Source organism: Ctenopharyngodon idella, chromosome 3 (assembly GCF_019924925.1).
Source record: "Ctenopharyngodon idella isolate HZGC_01 chromosome 3, HZGC01, whole genome shotgun sequence".
Classification (NCBI taxonomy): Eukaryota; Metazoa; Chordata; class Actinopteri; order Cypriniformes; family Xenocyprididae; genus Ctenopharyngodon; species Ctenopharyngodon idella.
In genome coordinates, this window is record NC_067222.1 from 27347254 (window position 1) to 27362662 (window position 15409).

Here is a 15409-nt window from a genome sequence, read left to right on the forward strand (position 1 = left end):
GCCATGTAATAACAATGTTTATTCTTAACACCTGAATTGTTAAAATGTGTTAGCACATGCACAAAACTGATTAGTTAACTAAGACTAATCAAGACTATCAATCTAAAACTGAAATGAAAACTAAATCTACAAAATTACTAAAACTTTAAGTAAAATGATAATGGAAAATAAAAACCAATTCAAAATATTAATAAAACCACATAATAAATGATACTAAAATAACACTGGCACAAAATAACATTATAAGATGAATAAATGGTAATGCATTAACTATTACATGTTATCTTTTACATTGACTAAAGTTAACAACCTTTTTGCACACTCAACTTAGAGAACCTCCCACACAATGGCTTGCAAGTGTCCAAATCCTTTGTGAAACTACCTGTGAATGAAGAGAAAATGAAAAAGAAGTGAATGAGACGGAATGAGAGAACTATTGTATGTGTAAAAAGACCACTCATTAAGATGCCTTAAAACTTTAAAACAATGAAAATCAGATCAAATGATGCCACCACATGTGTTCATTTTATGGCCACTAAACTCTAAAAAGCTCTCTTTAGACTCGTTTATGAGTTATCGACAACCTTGTTCTTTTCATCTACTAGAGTCTATCAACCAACTGTCAGGACAAAACATTCAGGCGTTACTTGTGGTTGAGCTGTTCTTGTTGACTTTCAAGAGCTGACCAAGAGGCAAACTCTGCTCTACATCAGCTTAGAGGTACTGAATTCAAATTTAGGAACTCTCTGGCAGTTTCAGACCAAATTCAAATGCTCAAGATGCATCCGGTGAGGAAAATTAAATCTATAGTCATCAATCAGAAGGCTCTTGAGATGCTCAAGAGCTTGCATGTGAATGGCTTCTTTACCTCCGTCATCCAATAGCAGGGCGGCCCAGCAGTGATTATGTTTGGACACACTGGCTCTCATAAATAAGCTCTGCCATCATGCAAGTGGGGACCTGAAAGGCGACGGGCCCCGGGGAGACATTTAGTGTGCTAACTGAGCCCGCGAGTATACAGAGATTAGAAAGCTGTCTTTTTATGTGCCTGCCAATATTGCAGCGGTGTGTCGTTAAACTCATCACACTTCCAAATCACAGCCGTAATATGCAGTAACATTTTAAACGGAGTGTGGTATCTTTGGCAGGTAAGGTTTTTCTGAGATGATAAGTATGCATTTGCGAAATCTGTCATTTGCGGACACATTTATCCAAAGTGATTTATAGCAGGACAATTCCAGGGATGGTCCCCCAGGAGCACCTCAATGGCAGAAGGGAACTGCACAATAAACCCACCGTCACCACCACACAGCTTCAACAACACAACCGTGTTTAACAATCAGTCCATAAGCTTTGCGTTATCATAAGTGTCTAAGCGCTTGTTTAAAGGGGACCTATTATGCAAAATTCACTTTTGCATGGTGTTTGGCTATAAATGTGTGTTGGCAGTGTGGCAGTGTGTACACACAACCACCCTATAAATGATAAAAATCCAACCACTCCTTTTTTTTTAATCCCCATAAATCATAAGCAGTGTCTCAGAACAAGCCGTTTCCAGATCCCTGGCAATGTGACATCACATTAGCCTCAGGCCCCGCCCACGAATGTTGACAGACACTGCCGTTTTAACACAGAACCGCCCTGAGCGAGTTCACAGCCTGTTGTACAGTCTGCCATTGCTGCACTGACGAGAATGTCTCCCAAGCGTTTTAGGTGTTCTATAGCTGGATGGATTAATCCACATAGCTCTCTCCATTTACTCCCGAAATCTGAGCCGCTGAAGACGAGGTGGATTCATTTTGTTTTCGAAGAAAATGCTCCCTCAATTCTACTGAAATTCGTTTATGTCTGCGCAAATCATTTCACAACAGACTGCTTTGTGAACGAATGTCAATACAAAGGGACAATACAAAACAGAAGTTATGCTAAAAGGTTATTACTAAAGGATGGATCAGTACAAACTGTTCGTGATCCAGAGTCTCCAGAGTGATACTGGATATGGCAGTAATGAAGGTGAGAGCACTTTATTACAGTTCATCGGAGTTGATTTACGGATATAAAGTATACCAGTTTATTAAGCACCACCCGAAAAGGCATAAGGTCTTTATATATTTGTTTACTGTTAGTTGTAACGAGTGTTTCTGTGTAATTTGCTATGTATGTTGATGATAATGCAAGGGAGAGAGAGAAAGTTTATGGATAATATTTTAATGCGCACTTGTACTGTTTTTTTTTTATTAAGCTCTTACAGTGATTTTCTAGAGTGAAAACGGATGCTTCATATTTTGTGTGATGTACAATAAACGTCATAAAACTCATCTGTAAAGTTTTGGCCATCATTCGGACGGGGTCCGGTACAACAGGCTTATACTAATATATTGTCTTCTTGTTTTTATCCACTATAAGTTATAACCGTAATTAAACTAAACTATACCTGTTCTATCTCCATGCAGCATATATTCGCAGTTTCTGACATTATAGTGCATCCAGACTGACTCCTGACACCAGACAATGAGCTCTTGAAGCTCCGCCCTCTTAGGTTGAGCACAGCAGCTCATTTGCATTTAAAGGGACACACACTAAAACAGCACGTTTTTGCTCACTCCCAAATAGTGGCAATTTTAACATGCTGTAAAAAATTATCTGTGGGGTATTTTGCGTTAAAACTTCACATACACACTCTAGGGACATCGGAGACTTATTTTACATCTTGTAAAATAGGGCATAATAGGTCCTATTTAAAACAGGCACATTCAAAATGTACTGAATGCGAACTTAATCTTGTCAGGTTTATGTCTGTACTCATGGACTTTTAGTTTGCTTTTCCTTGTTTCCTGTGTTTTTGTCCCTGTTCACCATGTTCCCACTTGTTTGTTGCCACAGTTACTGATTTAGTTGCACACCTATTTCTAGTCTGGTTGGGTGCGTCTCAATCAGCTCCCTAGTTCAGTAGTCAGGGCACTGATCAGGGTGTTGGCCATTTTAAAGTCGAAGTTTTGAAGTTTTTTGGCTTTTAGTATGACTATGGTTAGCCTTACTGTTATCTATAAGCTAGTGTGCTCCAAAACAATGACAAAATTCGTATTTAGAAGATATAAGCATTCAATACCTACAGTCTCTCACTTCCGCCAATATGGATCAATGATTTTGTTGACATCACGATGCACTTCAGCATCTCATCAGATTTTCTGTCCATTTAAATGCTCTCTAGAATCTAAAGCATACCGCCCCTACATTATAAATACACGCTGAAGCTGCGGCTAAGATCAGTCACTTGTTCACACATTTACTATTTTCTACATAGGGGATAGGGAACCATTTAGATAGTGTAAATGTGCTTAACATTGATGTGAATGCTGATATGCGCGAGTCGGCGCAAACAACAAAACGTATAGGACCCATTTGAATTCTGCACAAAACGCTATATTTTAAAGCGATATGGAGGAGATTAGGAGGAGAAACAATTTGAGATTAGGAAACCAAAAAAAAAATATATATATATAAAATTAGAAGGAAGCCAAAGCTTTATCGAGCTCAGCGGCTCTGGCTGAGCTCTGATATAAACAAAACGCTATTGGCTATTTTAAAAAAGGGGAGGAGCTGTTTAATATGTCCCACCCTTTCTTCCTGTTTTAGTGGAAATTACATCAACACATTGAAAAATGCTGTGCATTCCAAGGCACTTCAGTGGGCCTTTAAGAGCTGTTTCAGTCGCAAAATCCTACCAGTGCTCCCTAAAAAGTCCCACAATGCACCGTGAAGGTAGCATCAATGCTCACTAATGGAAGTGCAAAACATAAATCATGTGAGCCAACTCACTACAAAGTACCTTACATAACATTGAATAATACTGAATGTAAACAACTTAAAGAGCACTAACTTGTACCACCCGACTGCTGCAGATTCATTTCGGCGTTGATAGTGTTGCCATAGAAATGCATAAATTCGAGTCTGAAGACATAAACAGCTCAGAGTATAACATCACGGGTTGCCATCTCTTAATTACAGTAGTTATGGCATGAACGCAGCATATGCTTGTTGTTTTGGTTCAGGAGGAACCGTAAAAGGTGGCTGCTGTTTGTTTGCGGGGCTCAGTGACTATCTGTCTACAATTCTGTGTTGCCTTATTAAACGTGCATGAAGGTATGGAAATGTACGTTGACAGAAAGGTAGGACATCCTATTATTGCATTTGGACCGAATGTAATGATTGGACGAACATTTTTTGGTCCTGAGACTTCCATAGAAGATATATGCACATATTTGAACATATAGACCACTTATATTATTGATTGCCAGTATAACAAAAACTGTTTATGAAAAACATTGCCTACCCTACCTTACATGCTGTAGTGTGAAAGTATGTGTGAACTCTGAAAGTATATTATTTTGATAATCAGTACTCTGTAGACTTAAGTGCACTTTTTTCCCACAAGGGCATATAAGCACATGATCGACTGGTCTTTACCTAGTTCTTTAAATCTGGTATACAAGTAAAACCTTGTGATCGTGCAAAGAATTAATGATTTTCTACAATAACTTCAGTATTTGTTTTACACTTCAAGCAATTATACAGAAGAGATTTGACAGCGCAAATGATACCCAAACTGAAGTCATGTCTATCATAACCAAACAGCTTTTTCCTACCAGATTTAACAGAGAAGGTGTCAAACTGAGCCAGTGATATTAATTGTTTTCCTGTCTATTGGCGTAAAAACCTATTGTCTGAGACACTGAGAGTCAATCCACATCCAAATTTGTTTTCACCCTAGAAAGGCTTATCTTGTCTTGACATTTGAAAAAAATGAAACATATCAGTAAATTACTCTGTGAATATTGAATCTGCAATAAATTAAGTACCTTCTCTCATGTCTAGTGGGATCAGCGTATCGTGATACACTTCAAAAAGTCTGAGTTGGAAGGAGGGAGCGGGGGGAAATTACTCTTTCTTGAAGATATCTTTAACAAAACAGCATTTCTCTGATACAAGGCCTAAGGCTTTTTATATGAATCAGCCGAGCAAGGCTACTGCTAACAAGTGTAGATTCTGAGCTGCAGCTCTGAAATTTTATAGTGCCTCTCTGGGATCTCAACCTACACAAAGTCCACAGTCATGTCATATTTGTCTTTTTCATCAACAAAGATCTGTGGGGCACCGCTGAAATGTTATCATGTCACATGTGATTTGACTTTTTGAAATTTTGAAATAAAAAATGTGGACGACATCTATCTGTCAAAGGACTGATAACTTGCACACAATTCTCAACCGTGGTTTAAATGTGCATTGAAAACTTTGTTCACTGATGTTCACTGCTTTGGCTTTATAAATAGCAATTACACATGCACACTGCTCAAAATAATACCAACATTACCAATATCTTGTTTAAAATGTATGACGCAGCAGCTGGAAACAGCTAAACCAGGAAGCATGTCTTATTAGCTTTTTGAGGCATGAATTATTAAATCACGACGTACACCATTCTTTTATACCATAATAACAGAAAATACAAATATTCTGAAATGACCTTTTCATTATAGATTTTGATCTCACTAATAAAAAATACTGGCATCAACATGCTCATACTCTGCATTCGTGATATACTAAGAATCCAGCGGTGACCAAAGCATAATGCTACTAACAAACAGAGATTTAGTAAGACATTTCTAATCTTTTCTAGGACGTACAGCAAAGAAAGCATGAGCAAATATACTTCACTGCAAAATGTATTCATTACTCCATAGCAATAACATCAAAAAACTAAGCCCAGGCAGTGACATCTCAGCATATCCTTGGCCCTCTGAATACAGCACACCATATGAATCCCATGGAAAGGTGGGTACATTTACAGAGCAAAGTGTGTGGGAAAGTTCCAGAGGAGTCTGGGTATCAAAGAGCTCAGGCCTGGACGACGAGTGTCCAACCTCGGTAAACTCAAGACTCTGACACCATAGCTGCAGGCCACAGACAAAAGATTCCCTGTCAGCAGCAAAAGTTCTGCAGTGCCACAGAAGAGACCCAATTACATTCCCACCATTGTCCAGCTCATCCCCTACTGCCCAATCTGCTTCATGATAAGGAATGGCAGCAACATGGGAGAGCCTTTATACAGAAGAACTGGTGATCGATCCAACTTCTCTCCAATTAACAGCAAGGTAAATCCCTCTCCGGGGTCCCTTGAACGTGTTGCCAATTAGTGCTGGATGGCAGATGCTTGAGGGCACTTTCAACAGACCTGCGTCTCAAATTTGTTTAGAAATGCAGAGGCTGTTATTCAATTTCGCTCCCTCCTAATACCTCATGCCTCTTCACACACAGCTTATCTGGGGAATTGCGATTAACAAAGACGTCTAACACACACAGGGTTGCCGATTGTGGTTTAAAGGCCTTCCAATATTCAGTCCGTATCGGCTTTTGTTTATTTCACAGCTTCAGAGAGAGCCAGTTCAGGTATTGCAGCAACGCCTCGCTCACACAGCGCTTGTTCCAGCTGTAATGAAACAGCAACAGAGGAATGCTATTGAATGCTTATTTCCCACTGACCTTAAAAATGCAGACGGTAGCACAGAATCTATATTTAAAGTAAACATGAAGCGCATGTGGCGTTCGCTTTTTGTTCTGCTGCCTTTGACACTATCTGCACTGAACAATTTTTTTTTCTTTTTTCCTGAAGCAAATGTGCATTTTAATCTAGGGATTGTGAGATTTAAATAACCCGTGGCCTAATCACAGCCCTCACTCGCGAGTCCTTCACGACGTACGATAGAGAGCTTGGCCGTAGCTGGTTATTAACAATACACTTCATTACACGCTGCATACGCTCAAGTGGAAAGGCAGGTTAAAAATAGCATGCTTTGAGATTTGGTTCATATGCTTTAATAGCTCATGAACGTAACTAAAACAAAATGTCCGAGGAGGTTGCCTGGCAACAAAGGCAGCTCAATTCAAAATGTTTCTACTTAATGAAAGAGTTGAGTAGGTGGCGCAGAATCAGCCCAAGGAAACGGTTTTAGTCGACGCCTGTGCGAAGCAAACGCATGCAAATCGACACTTTCGCTCACAATCTTAAAAGCACTGATGGCAAAACATTGTCTGGAGACTTCCCCTCTTCTTTGTGAAAATGAAACCAATTATAGTATGGTCAATTATTTCCAAGTTAATTGCCGTTAAAGCCTTACTTGTCAAAGGCTAATGGCTATAATCCTGATAAGAGGTCTAATTACGGCAGTTATACGAGTAAATGGATTTAAGAGTCTGGTGGCAGGTGAAAACAGGCAGTCTGTCTTCCATTCTATATTTTACTCGAATGAATGAGTAAACTGGGGACCTGTTATCAGAACGCATCACATTTTCTAGCATAACAGGGCTTGACCCCATTGTGGATTGAACTTGCAACCGCTCACGTTAACCAAACACTTAAGATGGAAGCACCATCACTCATAGAGACGTGTAATTGTGCCCTTATCTCGTGGCAGAGAAAGATTTTACCATGACAACCGAGGTACATTAGCAATCGAGCAGCTTTGTTACACCTGCTATTGTGGCTTTACAAAAATGTGCTAGTATCATTTCGAAGGCTGATAAAAAACAAAAATTATGAACTACACTTCAAAATGTATTTTTTTGAGGGGGGGCTTCATTTATTTGATCAAATATACAGTAAAAACCCTAATATTGTGAAATATTATTACAATTTTAAAAAAAAAACTGTTTTCGTATTTTTAATATATGGGTCAATTTTTTTTTCCATCCAAAGGCCTTAATTATAATAAAACACCAAGATATGACATACAAAGTGTGTAAGGTACAACAAGATCTCTTTTATTGAATCCAAAAGGTTTTAATTATATTTTGCTACATATAAAGGCATTTTAAAGATTTTGAAGTGTCAAAAGATCATTCGGTTTAACCGTCCAAAGGCCAATTTAATTTGTGATTAAAATATCTTAAAATGTAATAAATGTATATATTTTTTATTCTGGCATGATTTTATAACATCATATATCAACATAGTGCAAAACGGTATTAAAATTATCTGTAGAAGTCGTTGCTTTGTTATGAGAAAGAATGTCCGGAAAAATGAATTTCATTGATGTCATTTGGAGTAACCAAAATAAAGGGACCATTTTAGTTCATGCGGTCAGTATCATGTGACAGGATGTGACATCATTCAGACACCCGCAAAGGACCACATGGTCATGAAGCAAAGTTACTAACTCTCTTTTAACAATTTGAAAAATTCATGTTTTCACTCGTTCATATGCATTTCCCGAAACATCAGGTCATTCGGTACAACCGCTATAAAACATGGAAAATGTTGTAATATTTTAAAAACTTGTACTAAATACAAAATGTTTGATTGTCCTTTTGCAAGCTAGCTAGATATCAGCCTATTTGTTTGAAAATATCATCATTCGGTATAACCATTTGGTCATTTGGTAAAACCGAAATTTTGGTTAAATCGTATGACTTTTTTGGTGACAAATTTTGTCCATCTTGTAAAAAATGACAAAAGTAGTGTTAATTGATTATAAAAACCACATTATCTCATTGTTAACACTTAATAAAACTTCAAAATTAATTATATCTCCATTATGTTTTTTTACACTTTTAAAAACCTTATTCGTCAATGACACATATATGAAAACATTTTTAAAATGTTTTTTTTTTTTTTCTATGATGGTAAAGCTGAATTTTCAGCATCATTACTCCAGTCTTCAGTGTCACATGATCCTTCAGAAATCATTCTAATGTGATGATTTGCTGCTCAAGAAACATTTCTTATTATGAATGCTGAAAACAGTTGTGCTTCTTAATATGTTTGCAGAAATCATGATGCATACTTTTTCCCCCCCAGGCTTATTCTATGAATGTTTAAAATACCAGTATTTATCTTTTTAATTAAAATAATCAAAAAATACAATAAAAAATAAAGGATACTTGTAAGGATCCTGGAAGCCAAAATATGAAAGTATCTTTTACAGTAGCTGGCAGTGTAAATGCTTAGGGTCAAAATGGGTCTCGTTCTGCAGGACCTCTGAAATCTTCTCAATGTCCTTTTCCTGATGGCCGTGTTTATAGATAGTATATAGCTGACATGCCCTATACCAAGGACGTCAAAATACAGCTCCTCATTTTACAGTAATGCATATATTTTGTTGCTGCTTCAGAAGATGACCTTTAAAAATATAGTATTCCTGAGGTTTGCAGACCTTGGGAAGGTTATGATTGTTGAGAAATCTTTTACAGCTCAAATATGATCTATGACCTCATATTAAAGTACAGCAAAATCTAAGAAAAAAAAAAATCCACCAAGACTGCACAGATAGGTTGGCTCGATTCAATAATAAAAAAAAAAAACACGTATGACCTCCAACCAGCACCTTCTTGAAATTCACTGCATTCTTTGATTTCCTCTGAACTTTGGTTAATTGACATTTAGGAGAGGAAGCAACAGCCTGTTGAGAACTTAATTGCAGCACGACAGTTTTCGCTTTCTCTTCAAATAAAGGTCGAGACCTTACCGCCTCCGCCGTTAGAGGCATGCATATGCGATACTCCTTCAGGAGCATAACGCCCACACTCGTCAAAAGTGTTCAGAAATTCATGAGAAAGAAATGCTTTCCGCTGGCTGCTCCCACTTAGTTAACTTCCTTCCTTTGTTAAAGTTCTCCAAATCGCCTAGAAACCTCGAAGGCGAAAAAACACTTACATTTTACCAGCATCTTCTGTAATCTTTATTTTGAGTTTTATGAAACACTATGTTTTGCCAATGTATAGCAATAGAATTTTCTATGTTGTTGCAAGCAAAATGTTTTTGCAATGTTGTTTAAACATTGCGAACTGGACAATGGAAAAAAAACAAACATATAAGACTATTATTTAGTGTAGCCATGCAGCGGAGCCTAAATGTCAAACAGTTTGTCTTTGTCTTGATGAAAAATATCATTCTTTAAAGAAAAAATGTACTCTGATGGCCGATCATCAATTACAATACAGACAGCCTATTTGAAGCATAATGCAGATGATGCAGGTAAAGTTTGTTTTATGTTTTTGCGGTCTTCTGCAGCCTTTCACAGTGAGGGGTGGACATGTCATGTGTATGTTGCAGATTGGATTCCTGCTGACATGACAATGGCATTTAATTAGAGCGGGTGAATGGATGTTACCTTTGGCATGGTGATTGCCTCTCAGCTTCTGCTGCGCTGTCATTGTCGCTGTCACATCACTCTGCAGGTAATCATACAAGAGAAGGATGTCAATATTACATATCACAGTGAGAATTTGATACCGCTGTCTCATGTTCGGGACATTACGTCGCTTCGTATTTACATGCTTTGATGCAAATATACCTGAAAAAAATCAGCATTTTGTGTTTTCAAATAAAAAAACATTTAAACATTTACTGAAAAAGCAAATTTGTTTAAAAGAAAAGTTGTTTTAAGGAATTATCTCAGAAAAAATTCTTCTTCCACATTTTATTTGTGTATACACTTACATACATGATAAATACATGATATACATGATGAAGTTATATGCCAATGAGGTGCGAAATATTATTTCAAAATATCTGAAAATGTTCTTGAATTTAAAGCATCTTGTCCTAACATTTTTTTGTAATTCTCACTGGAAAATAAGACTCCTGATTAAAATAGACTTTCACAGAACAGAAAGAAAAGTGATTTTAGATCAAAGTTTAGCTTTAGTTTTTCCTCTACAAACGATTATTTTTAAATGGAGGTTGAAAGACTGAATGCAAGCTATTGTTCTTCTGGAGTGAATGAAGGTGTGGTTGTTGTGGTTGTGACAGGTGCTGCATTTCTTTAGCTTTGCTTATCAAAAATGCATTTTGTTTTCTAAGACAACAAATCATTTATGCTTTCAGGCTCACGGCACACCCCTCAACTAGTTCTTACCTACACCCCCACCTCTCTGAAGAGATGCCCTCTGCGCTCTACACCAAGCCTGGCTACCTGCTCATCTATCAACCTGTCTGACTGTGCTGTGGATCCAGTTGAAGTTAAATTCCTAGCCCACAGTACACACCTTCCTTCTCCTAAACAGGGTGATGTTCCTTTATGGTAAGATGTGCTGTAACACACATAATTGTAGAGTTTTTAAGAGTGGCTTTGATATTCGAATTCCATTTATTATGAGCATGATATTTATGTATACACCAACAAATCAGTAAGTGACACTGTTACCAGATTGCATCACAAAATGTGATAGAAAGTGCAACAACTCATCAATAATGTTATATTCAATCCTGGTTATTACCAATCAAGTTGTTTAAATGTACTATGTAATGCAATACACTACGCCTTTCACCAGCAGATGGCAGCAAGGAGCTTTTTACCAAGTAAAACGCTAGGAGCTGAAAAAGTCACTGGACAGTCTGTAGTTGGATTCCTATCTTTTCAAATGATTCAGTGATTTGGAGAAATAATCTCATGTTAAAATATAACTCTTTTGAAATTAAATTTTATTAGGTTTTAGCTGTGGTTGTTCAGTATTTATTTATTTATTTATTTTAATTTCATGTAGCCTTGTTTTGTTTATCTGATATGCATTCTGAAAAAGCAATATGCATACACTACCCTTCAGAGGTTTAGGGTTGATAATATACAGTAATACTGTGTTATTACAATATAAAATAACCATTTTCTATTTGAAAATGTTTTAAATTTATTCCTGTGATGGCAAAGCTACATTTTCAGTAGTCAGTACAACTTCAGAAATCAATATTATACAATGCATTTGAGTGTGATTTTCTACGTCAACATGCTCTGACAGCAAAAGCTATTGCAAAGCTATCTGGGTGGCTGACAAAAATCTTGTTATTTTGTCTGACACTGACATGATGATGAACATCTGTCATACATGCTTTGGTTTGGAGCCCAGAGTAAGCACTGGAAATCAGCCATTGTAAGTTACCTAGTAACCCTTGCACAGGTTACACTGCAGCATGCTTAATTCTGTAAAGAGGACATCACATTGCCTAAATGGTCTTCAGAGTTTAGGTTATTGTTGTAAAAATAGCTGAGATGATTATGCAGAGTGCTCATTAACCAAAATATACATTGCATTCAGAAATTCTGAAAGAACAAGTTAAAAATAATAAAAACATCAACTGCAAATCTTCCAAATAATTGTAATTTTCCCCTCATTGAACACTCAAATTCAATATAGAATCATATCAGTAGCCTAAAAGCATTTTTTATACAAAGTGAATTGCTTACCGGGCCATGTTGACCACATGACCAGGTGACTATATCGGAATATATTTCAATATGGTATTACTGTAGAAATGTTGCAAATTGCTATCTTACTCAGTTTTCAAATTAAGTTTGAAAAAGGTATGTAAATGTGCAAATTGGCCTGTAGGTACAATAGGTATAATTGTGGTGGTGTTTGTGTCTGAGTGAGAGAAGAATTTATGTAATTTAAAATATGTAGTCATTAAATGTATTTTGTGCCAAAGCAATGGAAATTTATCCACAGATTGGCCACAAACTGCTGTTGTACCACTGTGAGTTTTGAAAAAGTATTGAGAAACGAGTCCTAGTTTAAATGTAAAACATTATTATTTCAAATTCAGACCTATTTCAAATGATTATATTCTATGTGGCAATCTGTTCTTCCAAACAATCACACATTTATTCAAGCCGAATGAAAGCAGGTCACCTGCTTTCTTGCTTGCACCTGGGCACCAAGTTCTGAATGTGTCCTTACGTCACACAAATCACCCCACTTATGGCTCTTATGTCTCTAAAGCTCCCGATCCTCTACCTCCAGCAGCTTTGTCATGCTTGACTGTGTCGGCGCAATGCGGTAGATGGTGATAATGATTAGGAGGTCAAAGGAATGATGGGAGCTATAAGAGGCCAGAGGGCAGCTTTCTCCTGCCTGTCAATCAATTGATTTCTGGATAGGGTTAGATGACAGCCGGCCCATCACCCCCTTTCTTTAGGTACAGCTCCCAAAGGGATCAATCAATTAGCAGTGTCAACACAGATATTAGCCTTTGAGATGGTGATTCACATCCTGAGAAAGCAGCAGGCACATCCGATAAACAAGAAAACTCCTGCAATATTTGAACACATTCGGTTTGAGAAAGCACTCTATCTCTGCAGAGGATCTAATTGGATACTGGGGGAAAAATCCAGTGATTTGTGCTGCACCTCACCTCTATCTGTATTGGCTGGAGGCAGCTGTGAGGAAGAGTATTACGGGAATAGGGAGTGCAAGCCTGGCACGTTTCCACAGTGCGAAAGCTCTCATACACTGCTCTGCGTTCCTTGATCAGATTCCATTTGCTGTTCTGGTCAGTTGCACCGTATCAGAGAGCATGACAAATATTAATCTCCTGTTCCTGTCAGAGCGGCGCTCCCATCGTGCCCTTGAATAATTCAACAGCAACAATGCAAAGTCCGTAACAGAAAAATGGGAGCGAGAGGGCTGATGTTGTTGATCGCCGAGGAAATCTAAAAAAATATTTCACTGCGCAACGCTGTCAGCCGTAGTGACAACATGCTCACAGGTATGCATGCCCTGCAGCCACAGGTGCCAGTGCTGATTTCAAGATGATTGGCTCGCTGGGTTGAAAAGTCTCCTTTTCACCTCTTTAAAAGCAGATTACTGACACAATGTTAACATCAGCTTCTGAGGAGTACATACCTCAATGACAGCACCTTATCTGTGACCTGAGGCGGCTGAGGTCAAAGGTCAACCACTGTCCAGCCAACGAGCCTGACTTAACCTGCACAGCCCTCGACGTAATTGCCCGCTTCAGTGGATGTCTACAAATCAGAACAGTTCAACAGACTTGAGCTTTTGCTACAGCAGATATTTTGCTCACAGATGTCCACCAGTCTGAAATAATTCATCTCAGTCTGTGCTCAAAGAAGTAGCTGGAAGATTACAACCATGATACTTCTGGGTTTTGATACTGCCAGGAGTTTGTCAGCATATACCTGCTTTGCAAATATGATACAAATCTGATAAAAATGTATGGAAGACGGAACAGCATAAATGCAACAAAAGATTCAAGATGAGCTTTCAAACTGATAGCGTGCTTGTTGCTGTGGCTTTATAGAGAAATTCAAATGAATTTGAATGCACTACAGTGATTTTTTTTTTGTTCAAAAACTGCCATAAATTATAAAATAGTTATCAGAATAATTACCGTATTTACATTTACAATGATAATTACTGCACATGGATCAGAACACAAACAACAAGACTGGAGCTAAACTGTGAAAATTGTCAGCATTCAGTCACATTTAATGAATTAACAGTTGTGTGCCTGTCACTATATACCTGCATCAAACTACTCCAAAATCAAATCAAATCATTTCAATATTCTATCCAATGTCATAAAAGCCTATATTGCAAAAGATCATATTGAAAAATAACTTTACAAAAAGGATTTTCACTGTATTTTCTGCTGATTTCAGCATGCTACGCATGGCAGAAATAGACTCAGCACCACACTGCTTATGTGGGCAGTGTGAATAGTGTGAAACATGCTACAATATAGTTCAAAAATTTGGAATTAGTACTATTTTCTAATTATTATTTTTATTCAGCAAGGACACATTGATTAAACTGATCAAAAAATATATATAATGTAAACATATATAATGTTACAAGAGTTTTTTTTTTAAACTTTCCACTCATCAAAGAATCCTAAAAAATGTATCATAGTGTTCAAAAAAAAAATTAAGTATCAAGTTTTTAACACTGATAATAATAAATGTTTCTTGAGCAGCAAATCAGCATTTTAGAATGATTTCTGAAGGATCATGTGACATTGAAGACTGGAGTAATAATTTATAATTATTTATGCTTGTTTCCTTGCATTCCATGACAATTTAGGCTGCACTGCTCACATATCCATACTGAAATCTGCTTTAATGATTTTTTAACAACATAAATCATGTGGATTAACATTGACATACATAATATTAAAAAACCTTGGTCATGACCTTTGAAACAATGCTTGAGAACCTCCAGCTTATTTGTTTGGTGTGGGAAAGTAACTCTGAGCTAGGATTAAATGCTCCCCAAATGTTTTGAGAAGCGTTTCAGTCAATGGCAGCATGCAGGAAATTGAGCGAGTTTATGAGTGATTTACTGCTGCAGCAGCTGTGTTTGCAAGTTCTCTGACATTTACCGTTTAACTAAGATGTAGTGATGTCAAAAGTAATGACCACGATACCAAGTCGGTACTGAAATTTTAAAAAAGTGTGACTCTTTGAGCGCTGTTGAGCGGATTTGTAAACACCTCTGACTGGCCTTTGTGTTAACGCGCTCAACAGATATGTCTGTGATTGGCTACAATGATCAACACACGGGAGCGTTTGAATTTGAAAGCGTTTTGAAAGCGGGAGCATTTGAAAGCAGGCGTCTA

The 15409-nt window shown here is 37.4% G+C and overlaps 1 long non-coding RNA gene across 1 annotated transcript; it reads right to left on the minus strand.

Moving 5' to 3' along the window:
- LOC127508558 (uncharacterized) lies at positions 1 to 10229 on the minus strand. The gene is made up of 2 exons (XR_007928835.1): positions 10167 to 10229; positions 1 to 382 (listed from the first exon to the last, which is right to left on the minus strand). It is a non-coding gene; the product is annotated as an uncharacterized LOC127508558 (long non-coding RNA).
- Positions 10230 to 15409: the final 5180 nt, after the last annotated feature.